Source organism: Ornithodoros turicata, chromosome 1, assembly GCF_037126465.1.
Source record: "Ornithodoros turicata isolate Travis chromosome 1, ASM3712646v1, whole genome shotgun sequence".
In the NCBI taxonomy this organism is placed as follows: domain Eukaryota; kingdom Metazoa; phylum Arthropoda; class Arachnida; order Ixodida; family Argasidae; genus Ornithodoros; species Ornithodoros turicata.
In genome coordinates this window covers 107,703,242-107,719,805 of record NC_088201.1, presented here as the reverse complement: position 1 = coordinate 107,719,805, position 16,564 = coordinate 107,703,242, and positions in this window count along the sequence as shown.

The window sequence follows — 16,564 nt, the reverse complement described above, 5'->3', positions numbered from 1 at the left end:
ATCTGATAACAGAAAAGGGTGTCTTTGTCACAGTTTATTAGCGTGTGCGTCGTTCTTTTATTTATTTATTTTTTCTCTTATAGCTATGCGAGCAAAAGTGTGTGTAATATTTCGCTGCTCTTTTCTTATTTTCTCTACTTTTTATGTAGAAGAAAGCCTCCTGCGTAAAAGCTGAATAGTGTTCTACCAGTGGAAGTGGGGTTGTTTGTTTGATTCTGTTGGGTGTTCGATATCTTGACGAAGTAAGCAGAGCTTAATTTTGCAGGTTTTTCAGTAGAAATGCTGGTATCTGAGCACGGAGTACAAATTTATATATTTCTCTGCTCCCTAAGAAAATTTGTACGTCGTTTTCCAAGCAGACCGCGTTTAGTTTACGCAAAATAGAAAAATGAAGTTGTGTATGCTCTATGATGATCCGCCGCAGGCTTAGGCCTTTTCCCCGATCACCAGTGTTTTCGCATTCGATGTCGCATGTCTAGACTTGTTCAGTAGTGTTGCAATTTTTACCCTTCGCTAATATCTTGTTGCTGCCGTCTTGTGTTAGACGTTGAGCTTCGTAGCGATGTGCGGTAACGCTACGATTATTCCTGAGCGCTCCGTGTGTTTAATGCGTTGTCCTCTGTGCGTGCATGCGTGTGCTTTTTCCCCTGATTTGTGACGTCATCGTGGCATGTCTGGACTTGTTTAGCAGTGTTGCAGTTCTTCCCGCCGCTAGTATGTTGTTGGTGTCATGTTGTGCTAGCCGCCTGGCGATGTGTGGTGACCTGAGGTCTTAAGCCTTTTCCCTGCTCACCTAAGGATATTTGTGTATCCCTGTCCTGTGCTTTCTTTACGCAAGGGTAATGCGGCTGTGTATGTGACATTATGCAAGAATTATCTGGTGGCAGAAATAGGTGTCTTTTTCTCAGTGTATTGGCGTGCGCTACGGTTTCTTGCAGTTGCAGCTATTGGAGCACAAATGCGTGTAATTTTTAGCGGTTCTTTTCTCCTTTCACGGCTTTTACTCAGAATGTAGATGAGGGGAAACAGTCAGCATCCAGGTAGAGCAGGAGAAAGCCGCTCGGCAGAGGAGAGTTCATGAGAATGGAATTTGTTTGTTTTTTGTTATATGTTGAGTGTCAGTATTCGCTTTCCTCGATATGTTGAGGAAGGCAGCCGTTATAGGTATTTGTGCAGAAATGCTGGTATCTGAGTGTGTGGAGTAGAAATTCCTATAAAGCACCTCTCCTTGTGCATTCCTGAGCTGCTGTGTGCGCGCGCGTGCTTCTTTTTCCTGGTTTGCGACGTCATGATGGCATGTTGGGGCTTGTTTAGCAGTGTTGCAGTTTTACCCGCCGCTATTATCTTGTTGTTGTTATCTTGTGTTAGCCGCGTAGCGATGTCCAGTGACTCTGCTATTATTCCTGATGTCTTAAGCCTTTTCCCTGCTCACCTAAGGAAATTTGTGTATCCCTGTCCTGTGCTTTCTTTGCGACAATGCGTCTGTGTATGTGGTACTATCAGATACCAGACATGAGTGTCTTTTTCTTGGTTTATTGGCATATGCTTCAGGTTTTTTAAGTCAAGCACAAGTGCGCGCAATTTTTCGCTGCTCTCTTCCTCAAATCACCGATTTTACGCAGAAGAAAGTCGCATCGTGCAGCTGAGAAGTGGGTTTCTCTGATTGTTTATTAGATGTTGTTAGGAGCTCGGTATGTTGAGGAAGTCAGCTGTTAAAGGTATCCGTGAAGAAATGCTTGCATCTGAGCGCAGGATAGGAATTCCTGAAGCACGGCACCCTCAGTGTAAATTAATTATTTTGGATGTGAGTCGGCTTCACTGCATGACAAGGCTGAAATGGGAAGAGAGAAAAAATTGGAGCGCTTGATCCAAGTAATAGGGCAATTATAGTTTCCATAGAAAGTTGAATTTTAATGGGCTCCTAAAATTATAGTTTTGTAGAAGCTTTTCTAAACTGCAATGCAATAATCATTAATATAGTATAGGAATGCCATCATGTTCCCGTAAAGGTGTTCTGTCTTGTGCTTTGGAGTGCGCGAATAGAACTTTGCTCCCAGGCTTTCCCGCCTTTATGCTCGCAATGCGCGAATGGAACTTTGCCCACCCGGCTTCCGCGCCTTTTTGCTCGCAGGTGTAGCCTCAGACAACGAATGTATGAGCATAGAAAGGGTCATGTATTACATAAGCCTGGAGGTGATGTGGAGTGGACTCACTTATCATTTTAAAGAACAGTGGTAGTTTACTGTAATTCTAATGACCATGATGAGCCTTTGGGGTGAAAATCGTTAATATGCAGGGTGCTTTTTTGTTGAATTTTAATGAGAGAATGAATGTCATTAAGAGTACGACAAAGGAAATAATCTTGCAATTCAATAATTAATAGGAGTCTTTGCCGCTGTCTTCTTCAGACAGGATGTGATGACGTCACGCAGTCTGTAGCAATGCGTTGACTGTTACTGAAAAAAGTGTAGCAAAATGGTGTGTATTCCCCTGGACAGATTTATGATGAGCACTGTTTTTGAACAAGAGGAGTGCGTGTGCTTGGAAATAGTTTGATGCTGGTTTCCTTCTTTGTTTCTTTTCGCTTTTCCCCCCCCTTGTCAGACAAAAATGCGCTGACATGCCTGGGCTTGTTCTGACATGCTTTCCTTCTAGATGTAGATTTTTCCTTTTTGTACAAGGAATATTCTTGACGATAGTGCTGCCTTGAATGGGAGTAGAGCTATTCTTAATAATTTTGCGATTCATTTAGTTCAGAGAGTAACCGCGAGGGGGACAGGTGTGTGACTTTATGTCTTGCTGAACCATTTTTTTCCTGTACAGTAAGACTTTGGGAATGAAATGCTACAATCTCCTCTTGTCTATGGTGTTTTTCTGCAATAGTTCCCTATGCAATCATTATAGTAGAAGAAAGGAAATAATCTAGGGATAGTGATTCAATAAATAACAGGTGCCCTGTCTAGAGCGTAGGCGTCCTTGAGCCACGCACCTGCATGATGACGTCATACCGAGAGACTATTGTTTCAGGTTGACCTTGTCTAGAGGAGCATTAGTGGAAAAAAACTGTGTAGCCCTGAGACAATAGGATGACGTCACGACCAATGAGAACGGCCTGTAGGGGGTGCAAGGATTCACTTCTCTCTTGGACACTGACGGGTCTCGACACGCAAATTCTGCTCCTGGCGTTGGCCGTCAGTGGAAGAGCGTAGCTTCGGTGGGGTTCTGTCTGTCTGCCTCTGATGGGGTGCGGATGTGTGGTTCGTCACTGGTGAATGGTGTTCGACGATGCAGGTGGATTTTGTGACGCGCGGATTTACAATGAGGGAATGCTGTGAATGGGAAAATGATGGTGAGTTACTTTTTCACTCTGTTCAAGTGTTTGTTTTCCTCTGTTGCCCAGCAGTCGTACGATTTGTCCTGACGTGTCCTGACATGCCCCGATATGCATGCTTTCCTTCGAGATGTAGATTTTTCCCTTTTGACAAGGAACATTGTTGTCTTGACGATAGTGCTGCCCTGAGTTCTGCGCTCCTGGTTACCCGTACTCTGTGTTGATTTGTTGAGTGTCTAGTCCTCTTATTTGTCGTTGATGGAGTTACGTGTTAGGATATTTTGTTCTTTTGCAAGTCTCATTTAGTAAGACTTTGGAATTCCTACGATCAGCTTTCATGCATGGTGCTCTTCTGCAATAGTTTCCTATTCAATCGTTATAGAAGAATAAAGGAAATAATCATGGGATAGTGATTCAATAAATAATAGGTCCCCTGTCTAGAGCGTACGCGTCCTTGAGCCACGCAGGTGCATGATGACGTCATACTGTGGCTTCATTGTAGGTTGACCAAAGGAGCATTAGTGGAAAAAAACAGGGTAGCCCTGAGACAATAGGATGACGTCACGACCAATGAGAACAGCCAGCAGGGGGCGCAGGAATGCTCTTCTCTCTTAGCCTCACGACGAATGAGAACGGCCAGCAGGGGGCGCAGGAATGCTCTTCACTCTTAGCCTCTCGGAGGTGGTCGCCCCAGAGGGCGCTAGGAGCGCGTATGCGTAGCGGCCGCGGAGCGGCGCCCCAGTCAGTTTCTCTCCGGCTGTCGCGGAAAGCAGACGTGCGCTCCCAATGCTCGCTCAGTTTCTGCCTGCCTCTCGGATGGAGCAGTCGCATGGTTCCGCGCTCCTGTTCTGGTGGGCTCATTTGTTGTGTAACTAATTCTTTCGCCAACTTTGTTCCCGCTATGTTTGCGATTTTCGTGCCCGGGCACGTCGGGTGCTGGTTGCTGTTGTCCGGGCATTCCCGCCATTTTCCATCATCTTCTGCCTTGGGACCGGGAGTAGCGCTGGCGTGATTCTTAATAATTTCGTTGTGAGGTTAGTTGAGAAAGTAACCGCTAGGGGGTGCAGCTGTGGGGCTTTATACAGGAGAAAAAAACCATTACGAGTCAGTTCTCTGCCTGCCTCTCGGATGGAGCAGTCGCATGGTTCTGCGCTCCTGTTCTGGTGGGCTCATTTGTTGTGTAACTAATTGTTTTTTCTTGTTAGCTATTGATGGTTTGCATACTCTTGCTTTCCCAGCCTCTGTATTACGAGTGTTTTTCTCCTTGCGTGTCCAGAGCTGTCCTAACTTGCCCAGACATGCCGTGATGACGTCACAGCTGACGTCACAGGATGTCCGGAACTTGTGGTCATAGCTGCAATGCTTTGCAACCTGCCTCTGTGCTCCGTCGCCCGGCGACGGTCAGCGGCCTTTCCGGGCCGCTTTCTTCAAGATGGCGTCGTTGATCTTCAACTAAACTTCTTCTCTCCACTCTCTCTCTATCTATTTTTTATTTTTTATGACCACGTTTATCTGGAAACGCACAGGGTGGTCTGGACACTAGTTAGACGCTCCCCAATTAGTGTGATGACTCATTGGATGATGCTGATTAATGTGGGGGGTCCCAATTAGCTCTAATTGCTAATTAATGGCGTCCAGAAGCCTTGTAGCGTTTCCGGATAAGCGTGGTCAGTACTTACTACTTTTGGCATCCCATTCATACCCGTCGTCACCGACCAGGCGAGTCTCACGTGGCTCATGACCACGAGAAATCCCAATGGCCGACCTATCCAGTGGAGCCTGTTGCTCCAAGAATGCAACGTCACACTGCCAACGTCGGCCAGGTACACGTAACTCAAACGCAGACGCTTCGTCACGACTGCCACACGACCGCGCCCGAGACAGCCAAGAGGAATTCCCAGTGTTCCTCTCGGAAAACGAGATGACGGACATCCGTACCATGCAGGAGGCGGACCCCTTCCCGAAGCCAATACTGTAGTACTTACAACAGCCCGAAGCACCTGTAGCAAGGAAGGTGAAGCGCACTGCACGGGCATTTCACTATGCGGACGGCGTACTCTACCGTAGAACAAGGGAGATGGGCCGCGAGGGACTAGCACTAGTTGCGCCAAAGCCACTATGGGGGGAAATCCTGGTTTCCTGCCACGACGACGTAACGGCAGGTCACCTGGGAATGCGTCGAACCTTGGCAAAGATAAATCAGAGGTACTTTTGGCCAGAAATGTTCGCCGACATCATCCGCTGCGTCATGTCCTGCCCCGATTGCCAGTCGCGCAGGGTTCCGTCGACACGACCTGCAGGAATGCTCCAGCCTATTCCACCAACCATGAGACCATTAGAACGTGTCGGTATGGACTTCCTGTGCCCCCTGACACAAACGGAGAACGGAAATAAGTACGTGGTCGTTCTTATCGACTACCACACTAAGTGGGTGGAGACAATCGCGACACCGGCGGTAATAGCGTCCTGCGTGGCAAAGGCATTTATGGAGGCTATGGTACTTCGTCACGGCGCACCAAGGACCATCCTGACGAACAGCGGTCAACACTTCGTCGCCGAGGTGATTGAGCAGCTCTTCCGGTTAACCAACACCAACCACGCACGAACAGCATACCACCCCCAAACCAATGGCCTCTGCGAGCGCTTTAACAAAACACTCGCAGACATGATCAGCGAAAAAGTGTCCAGCAATCACCGGGACTGGGATCATTTTCTCCCATATACGCAACGTTCGCATACAATTCATCGATACACGAGACTATGGGGTATTCGCCCTTCTTTCTTCTGTATGGACAGGAGCCTACGGTGCCGATCGACGTCGCATTGCAACTGCCGCAGCCAGCAGCTTCTAACGAATAGGTCCAGCGGCGATGGGAAACGGCGAGAGAGCTGGTGGCGGAGAGAGAGAGAATAGCGCAACAAACGAATGCGGACAGGTACACAGGTACAACGAACATCGACGGGATCAGACCTTTTCCCCTGGCGACCTCTTGTACCTAAAGATGCCCACAACGAAGCGTGGGAAGACAAGCAAGTTCCTCCACCCCTACCATGGCCCATTCCGTATCACGAGGCAGACAACCGAGAGCGACTGGGAGATTGAAAATCGAAATGGGAAGAAGGACACCGTGAACGTGATTCGCCTAAAACTGTATATAACACGAGACGAGGACCTGCAGGCTCCGCAACAGCCACGGATCAACGAAGACATCGTGGCCGCGGACGATGCATCACCCAATACGGCCAGTGGAGTGGGCTGCGGCGGCGACACGCACGAGGTAACCCGCACGCATGCCCACACGCCAGACGAAGAAGCGCCGGAGGAGGAGGTCTTCGTAGACGCAGAAACTTCAACAGTGATAATGATGACGAGATGTTTGTGGACGCCGAGGACTCCATCTGTGGGAATCCGAACGAAAGTGATCGAACAGCGGAGTGCACAGGGAGACCGCGACAAAACACATACCGTAAAAGACGGGATGACTTCCTGAATGCATTATTGACTCTAGTGTAACGGGTCCTCAGGAGCCCACTATGCACTAATGAGTGAGGACACCCAAACTTTTCGCACCCGGAAATAGTGTAAAGACTGTATAAGAACAACAAAACCAAAATCGAAATAAAGGATGGTTTCGAATGGCACGGCGCGAGGGATTAAGGTCAAGGGTTTTTCCTTTCCCCTGGGGCAAGGGGTTAAAAACGCGAAACGGGAGACCAAGAGGGGACTCGAGTGTGCGACGGCGGACCGATAGCAGTGTCTTGGCTGAGCTCCCTGACCACTATCGGCAGACGCTGCGACCTGCTGCGTCCACCCCTCTCCGCCAGCGCCTGTCGCGATTATTCTTGCCCTCGCTTGGAGTTAAAGGTCGTGGTTGTGGGGCACTCCGGGTGCATAGTCGCGAGCCGTGCCGTACCGAGCCTGTTACCCCGGAGGCAAACGAATTTACTCGCGACAACGGTGCGCCGCAGCGCGCATACACGTTGCGAAGTTTCGTTCAATCAACAAATTATTATTTGAGCCTAACAAACAGTACTGCTCAGATTTTTGCTACATCTTTCTAGGAAGACGGTGCATCGAATGGCACCTTGATCACTTTTCTATCCCGATTTTCTCATATCGAATTTTTCGGTCAAATATGTGCATTTTGTCGAATTTTCACAACTTCCATATTTTGTACAGAGGCTTACACTGAACCCGTGGGACTGCGTTTTATTGTGCTTAAAGTACAACGCGGGGCCTATTCGCCAAGAAAACTGAGGAAGAAATTCCTGAAGTTCATATTGCAAATATATCCTATATATCCTATCCTATCCTATATATATCCTATATATCCTATCCTATCCTATATATATATATATATATATATATATATATCGTAAACTTGCACAGACTCTGCACATTTCCTGCATGGCTCGAGCGTCGAGCCCGTCGAGTGCGATGGTGAACATTGCTTACATACAGTAAAATGGACTCTCCCCTATCAAATCAGATGCTTTCTAACATGCTCCGTTCCTTACGTGGGCCATAATAATATCTGCTGAAAGCGACATAGGTTTTCGCGAAGCACTGCATCTTTGAGGGGCTCTGCATCCCATAAAGTTCAATTTCGTTAGAAAAACCAATTTTTTGTTGCTTCTCCAGGCATAAGAAACCACACAAAAAAAATTCGCATAAAATTCTAGGGGGGGGGGGGGGGTCGAGCGGCACCTCTGCATCATTTGGCGGGGAATGGCCCAGGTCAAATAGTCCGACAACAGTGAGAGGTCTAGCTCACTTTTGAGAGCAGTAGCTGTTAATGGGAAGGCCTCGGGGGATCGCTGTGGCTGTGTCGAAAACTAGAGATGGGACGAATTCAGAATTTCCCGAATCCGAATCCAAGATAGGTTCGGCGAATCCATGAATCTCGAACCTTTCAAATATTTTCTTTGTTTGAATAGCCAGGGAAAACTTAAACTGGAAACTGTAAAGTGCTCTGAAGCAGAATTTTATGTATTGAGTCATTCCAGTCGTCACAGTCGCGCGGCTCGACCATAGCGAATTTCCGAGAAGAAAATTATAATGTTGCCATTGATGGGAACATAAACCGGGCAAAATATTTTTCCCGGAAGCGCGTTGAATGGCCGCTAGGGGGCTTTGAACTCCCGCACGAAGCAGTACACCAGGGCGCGCGCACTGGGCGAATGCGGTTTCACATTGGTAAAAAATTCAAACGGGACTGTCGCCAGAAAGCCTGGTACTAGCTCTACACCGGTCCACACCCGTCCGCCTCGGATCATTCACATGGGAGCGTTCGGTGAAATATCTTCTAAATCCACTAACTTTGCTATTTTTTTTCCGGACTAACTATTAACGAAACTTCCAACGACTAATTTTTTACAAGTTGAGGCCCGTCCAAGTAATGCGCAGAAAAAGTTTCAACCTCGAATATCACACGGTTTTTCTTAAAAAAATCGCAAATTTGAGTTTTCAAGCCAAAACCGTAACTTTGTTGAGCCGCCCTCAAATTTCTGAACATGTAGTGACATCGAAACCGGCTCAGAACAGTAGTCCAATGTCTCTATAATCTTAATAAAAATTTTCTCAGAGGTGTTTTGCGTTCAAGGCGCGCAACGATTTTTTAAAGTTACCCTGATGCTGCAGGCGGCCTGCAAGGGCCGACCTCATCTCAGCTGTAGTACGCGGGGAGGAAGCGACTTTGCTACGTTTGCTCAAATAAAACGCGAACAGAAACCACAGACAGCAACGACTACTTGCCTTGATTTTGATTTTGATCTATTATAGTTATGCAGGCGTGGGAGAACGCAAATACTAACGTAAACACTAACGCTGTGACGTATTCATTGCTACAGTCCCTACACACCTTGAGCACAGAGCACTCGGTAAACGTTGACGTCAGTGATGCCCGGACGTACATGTTAGCAACAGGCTCGAAGTAGTTACACTTCCGAGTGCCCGGAAAAGGAACCGCATTTGCGAAACGAGATTATAACGACTGCCCCTCCTTCTGCACGACGTCTGCGTAGACCCTCAGTGGCGTGATGTCCCTTAACTCTGTTTGTGCCCACAAAAATAATTGATGTGGTGACAGAATTTGCTCTCCATGAGGCCTCTGCAAACTTGCCTTAGCTGCGAGCCTTTTTAGTGTCGTGCCAACCCCGTCACGCTGTCCCTTGCCACGAAACGTGGCGAAAAAGTTCCGCGCTGCACTGATTTCGAAGTCTTTGCTATGAAACCACAAATTCAGAATTTTCTTATTTTTGTACTGCGAAGCAGCACCGTCACTAAAGTAGTGTACTTTTTCAATCTTGTCCAGAGCAGGAAGGAAGGCCTGTAGGAACACGCTGATGTACGTGTGGACGGCAGCGGTATCGAGCGTCATGCAATCAGAAATTATGGCGCACGATTTATGCAGCAGGCTCCCGTCGATATCGGAGACATTGTATGCCAGAATTGGGTGAATGGTCGCTTGGGTGTCTTCCCAATGGAATGACTGTCGGGCGTCTTGTGCGATGAAGCTACAGTTCTCTGCAAAATTTAGCACAACACTTGCTTCTGGTTGTGGCAGTTTCTACAACACATCGCTGATTTTACCCCGCGGGAATGGGCAGTCTTCACAGACTCCAAATCTGCACTTCAAGCTATTGAAAATTCCGGCATACGAGGCCCATCCGCACCCCTCGTCACATATCTGTTAATGTCTTACCACACTGTCTGCGCAGCAGGCCACAGGCTAGTTCTCCAGTGGGTTCCAGCCCATTGTGGTGTCGTGGGGAATGAGCAGGCCGACAGCGCCGCAGAAGCAGCACTCTCGTATCGGAAACGGACCGGTATTGTTCTGCTGAGAGGAGACCGCCGTTCCATTCTGCGACGCCTCGTGACACCCCTGGCTTCCCGCCAATGGACAACCGACATTCTCCCCCCATCTATGTTGAGCAGAGTTGATCCAACGCTCGCTTTCCGCATGCCACGAAACAGCTCTCGTCAAGATGCTGCATTAATCCACCGAATGCGACTCGATGTGGCCTTTACAGCTCAGTGGCGTTACCGCTTGAGACAAGTACGCTCCCACCTGCTGCCACTGTGGTGCTCTTGAGGACCTGGAGCACATTCTTCTTCGTTGCCCCCACTACCAACTTTCCCCGAACCGCACTCTCCGAGTCCCTTATTCAGCTGGACTCTCGCCCCTTCTCTCTATCGAAATTGCTTGGTCCCTGGCCCAATCCAGCCCAGCGACGACCTGCGCTGAAAGATCTTTTGACATTTCTGGACACCATCGGACTTATTTATCGATCATTATTGTGAAGGGACTCCTTATTTTATTCCCCATATCCCCACTAGCAATGGGGTAGAGTATCGCCTCTGGCGATGAACTTCCCCACTCTCTATCTCAAAATAAAGTTGTTGTTGGTGGTGGTGGCAGCTTACTCTTCAGCGATGACAAATAGCGGGATTGCTCCTGAAGTGGTGGAACTTTATATTTTCCAGTTTGTGCAGTAGCTGGTCCCTAAATTCGTCACTTGCCAAGACGCGTGTCTGAAGGCTAATATGGTGGCCGGTAAACCACTGTTGGAATGTGATGATGTCCCAAAATTCTGAAGAGCGCAGTTCCTGGCCTTCAAGGTGCTGCCTGGCATGCCCTACCCCAGGGCAACGTGCACAGCGTGGAAGCATGAGTTGTTCCTTCCCGATGTCACACACCTACAGTCGCACAAGCTCAGTGTAACTTTTTCTATAGCTTGCAGCATCAACTTCAGGTTCTGACAATATATGGGCACACACAAACGGAATGTGTTCCCGGGGGCCCAGCCAGAACGCACCATGCTGGGCGAAGGCTAGCAAATGCTGAGTACCCCGCTCTCAGGCAGGGATTGCTGCTCTTCCATGCCTGATACGCTTCACGTAGGTTTACGAGGACTATCCTTTTCAGGTGCCCCTTAATAACGTCTTTTCTTTTTCGGGAAGGCTGTACGTTATTTTTTCCTGTTCGTAAAAATTTCGTATGTACGTTTTCACCTCTTCGGCCATGGGTTTTCCTTTGCGAGGCAAACGCTCCGTGAGGACCCCAGTGCTATGCTTTAGTTCTTTAGCTTTTCGCAGCTGCCTTTCGGGGGCTCCAAAGAAGTCCATCACTTTTTGCCTCGACCAGAAGGCAGGGGCTAGGGTCAGATGGACCATTTCCGACAATGCGTATGCGCATGCCCAGACCTTGCGTCCGCCATCTTTGAGTGGAAAACATCACTGTGAACCCATCTGCGGGCGACTGTCATATTCATTGGGGGGAGATAATCGGTTTCAAGGTTACGCGGACGTTTGAGGTCCGCATTCGACAACCTTTTCTACTGGTATTGAGTACAATGCGCTTTCACTCTTTCCGCATTCGTCTTCCAATCTTCTCTTGCTACTTTCCCACGCAACTTGCCAGTCCGAAGAGCGTCACCATGTTTATTGGGGGGGGGGGGGGGGAGAGACGCGAAGTTCGACATTACACCGCCAGGGGCGATGCGAATATGGAAATGGTCCATTGAAGTCTTCCCAGCTGGCGAAACTTCGTCCTTGCATTTTTCCTTGAGCTCGTACAGGAGGTTCTCATAGTCACGAGCCATGGCTGTTTTGTAGGTTGAGTATTCGGCGAGTTTTACTCCAAGCTCTTTTGATATAACCGACTTCGCACGTATCTGTATCTTCTTAACCTTCTTCTTGGCATGTGTCTCCCGTTGAGGGATCGACCGCTTCTTCTTCACAGGTGTCTCGCCCAATACTTGTAGCGATGCATTTGACAGTGCCAACGGCTCATCATCGTTTGTGCTACTACCGGAAGAAGCTTGGGGTCCTTGCGGCGCCTGGGAACGCTTTCTTCTTCAAACTTCAGGCATTGCTTGTAGAACGTTACGCAAAGACTATCGCAAGGTATCACAGACAGTGATGCAGCACTTCGTGATAAATTCACGTTAATGTTTGTCGTGCCCTTGACTTTCTTCCTGTGTCTGGCAAACGGGTTAACACAGTTCTTCGACGCAGCAGTTTGCGGGTAGTGCGGAACGCACATGACATAGTGGTACCGGCATACCTTGGTGATATTTCTACCGTCACGCCGAGCCCTGGGCGATATAAGGAGCCGATCGTCATCTTCTAGAGACGAAAAATCATGCAATCCAGTTTTCGTGCAGTTCTGACGTCCGAACGAGCATAAACACGGCGAATCTTATGACTGATGACACGGAGTATCTTATGCGACTGAGCCACTGTCACCAGCTGTTCCTTCCATAAGCAACACGCCCCGTCAACTACAATGCACACGTCACTGAAGAAGCAAACCAGTGGGATTTCACAAATGCTAACGGTACCGACTTCTCTCTGTTTGTTTCTGTGAGTCTCCGTGTGCACTTCGTCTCCCCTTGTTCCCTGTGTTGTCCCTCTTTTTATCACACTCAGACAGGATATGTTACCTTTTTCTCTCTGTTTCTCACGAACTTGGTTATGTGCACTAACTATATACCTTCACCCATCCACCACTTCCTGCGTGTAGACGCCGCGGGATCTGAGAGTTAACTCTAAGAGGAGGAAGTCGGCAGCGGATCTGTGTTAGCGCGGAAAGATTAGCTGATCAAGGCCTTTCGTCAGACAGAAGGCAACATCTCCTCATGGAGGTCTATCTATACGGGAGTATGGATACATAGTAGTATGGATCCATAGAGTATGGAGTACATAGGTGTCCCTCACGGTGACAGGGGTAGAGGCCACCGGAAGACTCATTATGTCGCGTCAATACGGCGGTGCATGAGCCCTGGTTTGTCGCTGTAGGTGGCCTTAATCTATCTTTGTTCAAAGAAACACAAAAGAAGTCGCCGTGTCGCGCGTGCTTCGCCTGAGACAAGGTCGTCCGTGCCAGGCCGCCTGCGGCACCGGGGTAGCTTTAAACAATCGTTGAACAAAAAACACATCTGAGGAAATTTTTGGTTTGATTATTGGGACATTCGGCTATTGTTCTGAGCCGGTTTCGATGCCACGGCATGTTCAGAAATTTCAGAGCGGCTCAACAAAGTTACGGGTTTTTGCTTGAGCACGCTACTTTGCGATTTTTTAAAGAAAACCCGTGCGATATTCAAGCTCCAAATGTTTTCTTCGCATTACTTGGGCAGGTCTGAACTTGTAAAAAAATTAGTTGTTGGAAGTTTCATTATTAGTTAGTCCGGAAAAGAATCGCAAAGTTTGTGGATTTAGAGGATATTTCACCGAAAGCTTCCATGCGAATCATCCGCGGGGGACGGGTGTGGACCGCTGCAGAGCTAGTACCGGGCTTTGTGAAGACAGTCCCGTTTGACTTTTTCAACAATATGAAGCCGCACTCGCCCACTGCACGCTCGCGGCTCCCTGGTTTACTGCTTCGTGCGGGAGATCGAAGACCCTAGCGGCCATTCAACGCGCTTCCGGGTAAAAAGGACGGTGTGGTTCATGCCCCAATCAATGGCAACATTATAAACTTTTTTCTAGGAAATCCGCGATGGTCGAGCCACGCGACTGGGACGATTGAGCTGAAAAAACAGCAACAACTTTATTTCAGGATGATGGGTGGGGAGTTTAATCGCCGGGGGCGATACTCTACCCCATTGCTGGAGGTGAAGGACGAATGGACGCCTATTTATTCCTTGATAAAGAATGACTCACCTGTATAAATTTAGGCCCTGTATCCTTGGCAGCACGGTTGGTACGACCGTAATTGCAAGAAGTTGCCATGATCGCTGCGGCGACTGTTGTGGGTACGTAAGATGGCGGCCAGTTTCTTCACGCTCGCGCTCCCTATCCGCGATCCAGCCTTTTACAATCGAGATCAGTGTGAGCAACGGATGTGATAACGCTTCCTCGACAGGGTCCGATCCCCCTGGATGAGCCAACATAAGGGTACGAAACGCACGAGTTCCATTGCGCGATGAGGCGAGGCGCTGCATGCTTTCCGTGTCATCTAACGTCACGAAGCGTCACAATTTTTACGTCGCAACGCGAGTTCTCTACCTTTGTCTGCGGCTTGGCTCCTATGGCCGCTTTCCCGGTTTAGAAGTGCTGATTGGTCGTTTTGAAACTGCGCGCTTTTGCACCGCAGTTTGTCCGGCTCCACCGTATTGAACTCGGGTATTAGTACTCGGGTAGGTTACTCAAAACCTTTTGTAAGTGTTAGGTCTCATTGCCAGGGGCTTGTAAATGTACATCATTTAGCTACAAATCTAGTTTTATTTGTGTATTTATGATACCCTCTGGGCTTATTAGCATTAAGAGGGGAGGGGCAGTAACAGTAAGTCCAAATATAAGTGGATGCATGCAGAAAAACAACAACAACCTTATTTCAGGATAATGGGTGGGGAGTTTCATCGCCGGGAGCGATACTCTACCCCATTGCTGGAGGTGAAGCAGGGAATGGAGGAATGGGTCCCGTTACAATAAGGATCGAAGTCCTGTGGCGTCCAAAAAGGCGAAGAGAGCCTTGAGGACAGTGCGCTAGTGAGCTGGATGCAGCCAGGGCCAAGCAATTTTGTGAGGGAGTGGGGACGGGAGTCGAGCTCGTTGAGGGAGGCAGAGAGTACGGAGCGGGAAGGGTGGTAGTGTGGGCAATGGAGAAGAATGTGCTCGAGATCTTCAACAGCACCGCAGTGACTGCAATGGGGAGAGTCAACTTGTCTCAAGCGGTAGCGCCACTGTGCTGTGAAGGCCACGTCGAGGCGCATTCGATGAACTAATGCGGCGTGTTGACGAGAGATATGTGCTGACATGCGGAACGCGGGCGCTGGTTCAACCCTGCTCAGCATGGTGGGGGTAGTATGTCGGCGTTCCGTAGAGGAGTCACAAGGCTTCAAAGTAAGGACCGCCGATCGTTTCTCAGCAGTGCAATACGCGTCCATGTCCGAGACGAGAGAGCTGCTTCGGTGGCGCTGTCTGCGAGTTCATTGCCTTCGACAGTGCAATGGACGGGCACCTATTGGAGAGCGAGCCCATGTCCTGCTTCGTTTGTAAGCGGTTAACACATCCATAACCAACGGTGCAGAGGAGCCTCGATGCCATAATTTTCAGTTTCTTGCAGCGCAGATGGTGAGTCAGTAAAGACCACCCCATTCCAGGGGGGAATGGAATGATGTGCTGCAAAAAGAAAAGTATGGCGTAGAGTTCCGCAGCTGTGGATGATGTACAATGCAAAAGGCGACAGCGCTGAGTTACGCCTTAACACGGACTTGCCATTTCGAGATGCGCCATCGGTGTAGGCGGTGGTAGAGGTTAGAAACTTCGCGTCTAAGAGGGCATAAAAATGGGCTCGAAGGACATGAGGGGGAACCTGAGCTCTGCGGACCTGGAGGTCAGGAAGACGTGCGAAGGTAGGTGTCACAGGAAGAGACCATGGGAGTTCGGCAGTGTGACAGTCCTAGGTGTGAATCCGGTGAGAGCGTGGCGTATCCTCGTGGGGTGTCCACGCGATGGAAATCACTTTCAGGACGGTATCGAATTTTCCTCAGGAGTGAGTGACGGGGAACGTTCGCACGCAAACGTAGGAAGTGTCGAGCCGTTCCCGCTCACGGAGGACCTCCACCGGGAGTTCTCCAGCTTCAGCTAGGACTTGCCGTGTTTCAGCCATTCTTGGAACGCCAGGGCAGCGACGAAGGCTCCGGGCGAACAGGGACTTGAGGGTATTTAACAATGTCGTAGAAACCATATGCAAGACTGGAAGGCCGTAAAGCACAGTCGCCCTCACCAAAACCGCGGGAACGGGTAAGACGGAGCGTTGATCACAGCCCCAGCCGAAGCCAGAGATATTGAATGGCAGGAAGGCATCGCTGCACTTTGGCTTCAAGGTGCTTAATGTGGTGAGCCCAGCGCAGGTGGGAGTCCAGGACCACACCAAGGAAGCGCTGGGAACGCACAGGCTCGAGCTTCCGTGCACCAACCCAAATAGGGGAATTACTCATAGCCTTGTGGGTGAAAGGGAGCTCGACGCACTTTTCGGGCGAAAGGTGCATTCCAAGTCGCGTAACGTAGAGATGAACGTTGTTTAAGGCTTCTTGTAAATGGCGCTGAATGGCTGGTCGTTACGACCAGCCATGCCTACTGTCCAAAGGGCAACGTCATCGGCATACACGGAGAATGCGACCTTACGTGGAACTATCGATTTTAGTCCTGCCATGACCACATTAAAAAGTGTAGGACTGAGAATGCTTCCTCGGGGTACGCCTTGATGAACGCCGTGCTTGGTG